Genomic DNA, 6,668 nt, shown 5'->3' with positions numbered 1-6,668 from the left:
ATTTATTTAATACAGTGCTGCGCAGAATAATTATTTTAAGCTGATGTTCAGATTTTATTTTTCTTAAATGCATCATAAAAATTCCAAAACACCTTAAGCTGAAGTTAAAAAGCTTAAAAAATATTTATTTATTGAGGAGAGCTAGAAGTGGATTCAGATATAATATAATATAATATAATATAATATAATATAATATAATATAATATATGGGACCATCCACTGTGGTAAAACATATGCTGGATAAGTTGGCAGTTCATTTTAATAAAGGGCCTAAGTAGAAAAGGAACATGAATGAATGAATGAATGAATATATGGGTAGTATGTTAGCTTTACGGCAGGAAAGTCGCTGGTTTGAGCATCGGCTGGGTCAGTTGGTGTTTCCGTAACTGTATTTTCATAGGTCATAAATATAAAAAAATGAAGCAAAAAATATAAACAAATAAAATATAGATAATATAGTGCGAAACCAATCAGTGCATGACAACAATGATAATAATGTAATGATATTAATAATGACAGTAAAATGACAACAACAACAATAACAATAAAATCAATAATGGGGTCATTCTGACTGCAGTCTAATAAGTTTTATAATACAGTCAAAGCTCCTGAATGATTAAGACTTTATATTTTAGATTTAGCAATGGTATAGATGATAAATATTGCACACTTCACACCAAGCACACCTCTCATCCCTACACTGTATAAAAAGTAAACCATCAATTACTCCTGAGAGCATTTGTGTTTTGGTCATAGTAACTTATTAAACTAAGTTATTCATGTTCTAACTTAATTTTAGATTAATTGTAGGTTAGCTTAACATAATTTAAAATCAATGGACTCATACGGTTAATTTTATTCATCTTAAAAAAATAAGGCAACCAGGATTTTTTATTTTTTTTTTTACAGTGTACTTAGACCCTTTATCATAATCACCATCACTGTGTTAGCATTGCATAGTTTTTGCAGCAAGCACAAGTAAACCTGAAGCATTTGGCAAGCTTCATCCATCTGACCACCACGTTATCCAGGAAAACACTCTGCATGGGTTATAAAAGCACAGAAGGTCTCTCTCTCTCTCTCTCTCTCTCTCTCTCTGCAGGAGCACTTATCATTTCCCTGCTGCAAACCCTTTTTTACGACAAGCGCTCTGCCATGTGGATTTGCTATGGCATCTTTATGCTCTAAATATATAGTGGCATTAACTTCTCTGTTGGTAGAATTTGTAACCCACAGGTGCGCAGATTACATCAGTGGCTTTTATTCGGAAACAAAATGCTCAGGTCTGGAGAGTTTCGCTGATGCATTTGGTAACAGAATGCCGGGTGACTATCATAGCAGTTTTCCATAAATGCTGCACAGTGAATCTTGTTCAGATTTATTTGCATGCGATCAAATTTCTGGTGTCTCATTGTTGGCCGTGGCCCGTGGCAGTGTTGCTCTCTGGAGTTTAAAGCGGTCTAAAGCGGGGATTGGCAGTGCTGCGTGTCCCCTAGAGGGCCTTTCTTTTTGACTGCCCCCTTTAAATCATACACAGCAGGGCCCCACCGACCCTCTGTTTGTTATTTCAAGGGAATTGACGGCCGTTAGCGTGGATGTGGATCACTCCCTGTACGTGTGTGTGTGTGTCGGTGTGTTTGTGTGACTAATATCAGCATCAAAATGACCTACAATAGAAACAGATCCAACTAGATGTCTAAAAAAACAGCATATTTTTTTAAGGGATTCTGGGTATTTAGGCTTGTATGGATACTTACAATGTCAATGATGCCTATTATTAAAAAATGTAACTTTTTATTACTATCATTACATTACTATCATTGTTGTCATTACCTACCACTGACTGGTTTTGTTGTATCTATATTTCAGTATACTGTATTTATATCTTCAATGTAAAACCCCAAAGTTAAGGTAACTCAAACCGATTGAGGAAACCAATTGCAACAAACTATTTAAGTTCAAAAACTAATCCTTATGAGTACTTTGAACTTAATCCATTTGAGTAAAAGAAGCAATAATTATGGAAAGTAGTAAAATATATAATGCATTATGTTAGAATGTACTAAATGATGATTTATGATGATTGTACATATATACAGTCTTTCTTCTAGTGTAAATGGATGGGTGGATGAATGAACAGAAGGATGGATGGATAGAAAGAGGGATGAACATAAGGATGGATGGATGGATGGATGGATGGATGGATGGATGGATGGATGGATGGATGAATGGATGGGTGGATGAACAGTTGGATGGATGAACAGAAGGATGGATGGATGGATGGATGGCACTGGGTAGATTGAAAAGCAGAGGGATTGATGGATGGGTGGATGGATGGATAGATGGATGAACAGAAAGATGAATAGATGGATAGACAGGAGGATGGATGGATGGATGGATGGATTGACGGACAGAAGAATGGGTGGGTAGTTGAATTGAAGGATGGATGGATAAATAGACAGATGAATGGGTGGGGGTTGAATAGACAAATAGTTGATTGGGTGCGTGGATAGATGGATGGATGAACAGAATGATGGAGAGGTGGATGGATGGATTGATGGATGGAAGGAAGGAAGGATGGATGAAAAGAAGAATGGGTGGGTGTATAAATTGAAGTATGTATGGATAAATAGATGTGTTGGTGGGTGGATGAATGGATAGATGGATGGGTGGTGGGTATATAGATGAATGGGTGGGTGAAAGGATATATAGAAAGAAAGAAAGAAAGAAAGAAAGAAAGAAAGAAAGAAAGAAAGAAAGAAAGAAAGAAAGAAAGAAAGAAAGAAAGAAAGAAAGAAAGATTATATAGGCTAGGTCCAAATTTTACATTCTGATTATACATAAATTCCTAGTTTTTATTCAAGGCTACTTTTAAGTTCGTATTGATTTGACAGTGAATGGGACAGCAAAGTATAACACAATCAGATTCACTCTTATCCAAAACAATTATTGCATAACCATTAAAGAAATGGCGGTGTCGTAATCAGATGACTAATGGTTGGACATCAATCATAAGAGCTCATTGCTTGTATTGAGCATGTGTCCTCAGCATGCACTGACCCCACACCGGCCTTCGTGCTTTCTCCAATTCTTGCTAATAACCAACACAAACATCAGCCTGAGGATCGGGAGGAGCGCCAGGGTCAGATAACAGTTCTGTACTGTTTACATACACCGTATATAACCTGTAAATACGAGGGGAGGGTTCATCCTCACTGCCCTGCTAACACAGACCATGTGTGGTAGGACAGAACCCCCCCTCTAAAGCACGTCAATCAGCAGGCCAGGGGAGCCCAGATCATAACAGGACAGCCAGAGAATCCCCCGAAATGCACACAAGTACAAACATGTACACGCGTTTAAAACATTTATCTAGAAACAGACACTCTTCAAATACAAAGACGCTGACCAACATAGAGAGAGTCTTAGAGAGTCAAATAGATGTTTAGCAGGGCGTCCTAAGCTGTAGGAGCTGTAAATGTAAATTGAAACATGCAATTCTGTTTGCTATTAAAGAGACCCTGTAAGTATTAAGTATGTGGTCTCCTACAATACAATTAAAGAAAATATTATTTTGCTTGTTTGTCCAAACGACTTATTTCAAATATGCTTAACACAATTCTTTTTTTTTTTTTTTTTGGACTACTTACAGTTTTTCTTGTTTGCTTTGACCTGGTTAAAGAAACTAGGATCCACTTTATTTTCATTATCACTATCCCAGCAGAGCAGAAGACAGGTCTTGCAAATGTGTAAACACTTTCTAATTGCGTTGATACATTTTCCCCACCGTTTTTCAAAACAGTTAACACGGATGTCATTCAAGCAGTCCAAACTCCATTGTTTTAGTTATGATAACCAAACAGAAACCATCTACTCCTAACCATTAGAAACTACCAATATCAGTATGAAATTACTGAAGCACCGGTTTGACACTCCACACAAATGTTCAATTAGCAATCAGTCTGCAAACATTAAAATGAAAGGTTTGTGTTGTTCTGTGCCAGCATAGATGGGGAAGGTCAATAGTGGCCTATACTTTCAATAAGTTTGACTGTATTTTTGTTTACGTGTGTTTTCTCTAATATTTACAGTATTTTATTACTTTTTGTGTCCGTTTTTTTTTTTTTTTACAGTATTTCAGTTTTAAGCCACAGTTTGAATTCAATATAAATTTAATCAAAGCCTTTCTTATTCTGGATCCAATTCTTTGCAAAATGGCAATTTTGACAGCCCAAATAGAAAGACAACAAATGCCATTGGCAATAGGCTACAATGGCAAGCAATGGTGCACTGATTCACACTGTGTTCTGTATTTTGTATTTTGTTGTCCATTGTGTACTGATTAAATTAAAGGTAAAACTAGCTTTTGTTGCATATTTTAAATGTTTTGACACAGTATGTGCATTTTGAAAGCAAAATGTGTCATTTTGACCATGAGTGCCGCTGTTTAGGCCTGTTTGTTAACTATTTTGAAAATGTGGAGTTTCAGGTGATGGCTGCATCAAAGCAATCAAGAAAAATGGAACTCCCATATAAACAACCTGCTGACTCAAAATTTTGCTTTTGGTGCACACTCGAGTGCGAATTGCTACATTCACGCCTGCCCAAATGAACCACACCAAGAGGGAAAATGAACTCTAGTGCGATTCAAGCTATCTAAATAAGGTAGGTGTAAAAACACCCTTAAATTTCTCATGATTTACATTGGCAGGTTATATGTTTTCTTACATTGTCTGACTCTGGTCGTTCAGATGTTTGGGCCTGAAGAACTGTTAACTGGATTCTGTGAATTTGTTTGATATTAAAAGAGACCCTAGTGTTAAGGCTACACTTCGAGCTGATAGTCAGCAACTGGGCAATGTCGAGCTGTCGGTGAGTGTGTGTCAGACATGTTTGTTGGTGTAGTCCACACATCGCCACTCGTCTGTTCACTTTCAAAGGGTTATAGAATTGGCATAAGTTATCTGTGAAAGAAAGCACTCTGATTGGCTGTGCATATTCGAATCTTAGTGACAAAACCAAGCAAACGACACAGGTCAAGAGGGAAGCCAAAGAATCTAGTTGTTATTTCAATGTGTAATGAGACCATGTCTGGGCATTACAAGTCCCAGCAGGCTTAGCGCCATGCAAGGAAGTGTTGTTGTTTATGTGCGGACACTTTATTTCCTGATTGCGGCGTAAATTAACAACAGGTTGTAGATTGCTCAGCGCTATATAAGTGAGTCAAAGTTTGTTTGCCATTTTGCTGTCGTTGTTGCATTCTGGTCGCGGCACGTAAAAGCCGGTAGGTAGTAAGTTTATTTGTGTGATGTGCGGTCTCTCTCTCTTTCTCGCGGAGTTTCCTTTTTTTAACGCATGCATAAACTGACATTTATAGAGTCCACACTTCACGTGAGGGGTAGCTGATGAGCAAACAACATTTAATGCTGCCAGATCTTCATAGCGAACTTATTTAAAGAGGTAGTTGTTTTATAATTTTAATAAACCGTTTTTAGTGTTGTGTTTTAATGATATTATCCTTTTTATTTCTAGTGCTATTACGGGATCATTGTTTGCTGATTGTTGCCTGAGTGTCAGCATGGGAAATTAAGGATCTTAGAGGTATTGTTTAAAACAAAGAAGGGTTTTTATCTTTTAATGCATGTTTTATTTATAGGATGTTTTATTGTGTTTGATTTCTTTATATTCTGAGTTTCTGTGTTGTAATAAACTGTGTTTCCCCTTTTTAGGGATGCACGGTTGCCGTTTACTTTAGACTTACAATAATATTTTTGTTATTGAGTCTTTGTTGTTGACTTTTGTTGTATGCTAATTTGGGTTGTTTATTATGTTGCTAGGTTGAAAACAATTTGTATTTTCCTTTGTTAAACTTTTCGTTCTTTTGTAGGTTCTGTTTTGGATTTGCTTTACCATCAGTGGCCACTGGGTTCCCTGCACTGTGTGGATGGCGGTGGAGAAAAGGTGGTTGGGATTGTGTGGTGATTTGGTCACTGTTGATTTTTGTGTTTTTTAGGTTGCAGTGTGATTGCTGTGAGCTGAGTGTGGTGAAAACACTGCTGCTTGGGTACCTCATCTGTCCTCACTTTCTGGGTAACCGGTGGCCATTAGTGGTTTGTTTTTTCTTTTCTTTTATTTAGTTTATTTACTTTTTTTTCCTCCTTATTTGCAATAAAGATGGAGACAATTTGTATATTACAACTTGTGGAATAAAATATAATTGTCCTCCTAATTGTAAGTCACTTCATTTACCCTCTGCTAAATCATTAACACTGACAAAAGTCATCTGGTCACAAATGCATTTCTTCAATGATTGCAAATGACATGGATTAATCAGCTCTATCTCATGAAGAAGTATATCTTTTTTAGATATTGTCAGAAAAACTAATTAATATACATTCAGATGACTTTAAGCATATAAAAAAATTCAAGTCCACTTCAATTTTAGCTTACCCAATTCACCTATACCACATGTTTTTGGACTTGTGTGGGAAACTAGAGCACCCAGAGGAAACCCACGCAAACATGGGGAGAACATGCAAACTCCACAAAGAAATGCTAACTGATCTAGCCGAGGCTCAAACCAGCTACCATCTTGCTGTGAGGCGAACGTGCTACCCACTGTGCCACCGTACAGCACTTTTTTATTCTTATTCTTGTCCTGTCATTTA

The 6,668-nt window shown here is 37.0% G+C and overlaps 1 long non-coding RNA gene across 4 annotated transcripts; it reads left to right on the top strand.

The window, feature by feature from the left end:
* Window positions 1-5,118: 5,118 nt before the first annotated feature.
* On the top strand, window positions 5,119-6,229 carry LOC148679522 (uncharacterized). Of its 4 annotated transcripts, none has more exons than XR_015945622.1 (3): window positions 5,119-5,460; window positions 5,533-5,601; window positions 5,888-6,229. It is a non-coding gene; the product is annotated as an uncharacterized LOC148679522 (long non-coding RNA). The 4 variants fall into 4 exon arrangements; XR_015945624.1 differs by having other exon boundaries at window positions 5,730-6,229; XR_015945621.1 differs by having other exon boundaries at window positions 5,119-5,601.
* The last annotated feature ends 439 nt before the right edge of the window (window positions 6,230-6,668 follow it).

Source organism: Danio rerio, chromosome 20 (genome assembly GCF_052040795.2).
Source record: "Danio rerio strain M-AB ecotype USA chromosome 20, GRCz13ab, whole genome shotgun sequence".
Taxonomy (NCBI): domain Eukaryota; kingdom Metazoa; phylum Chordata; class Actinopteri; order Cypriniformes; family Danionidae; genus Danio; species Danio rerio.
This window is presented reverse-complemented; position numbering and strand designations above follow the sequence as displayed.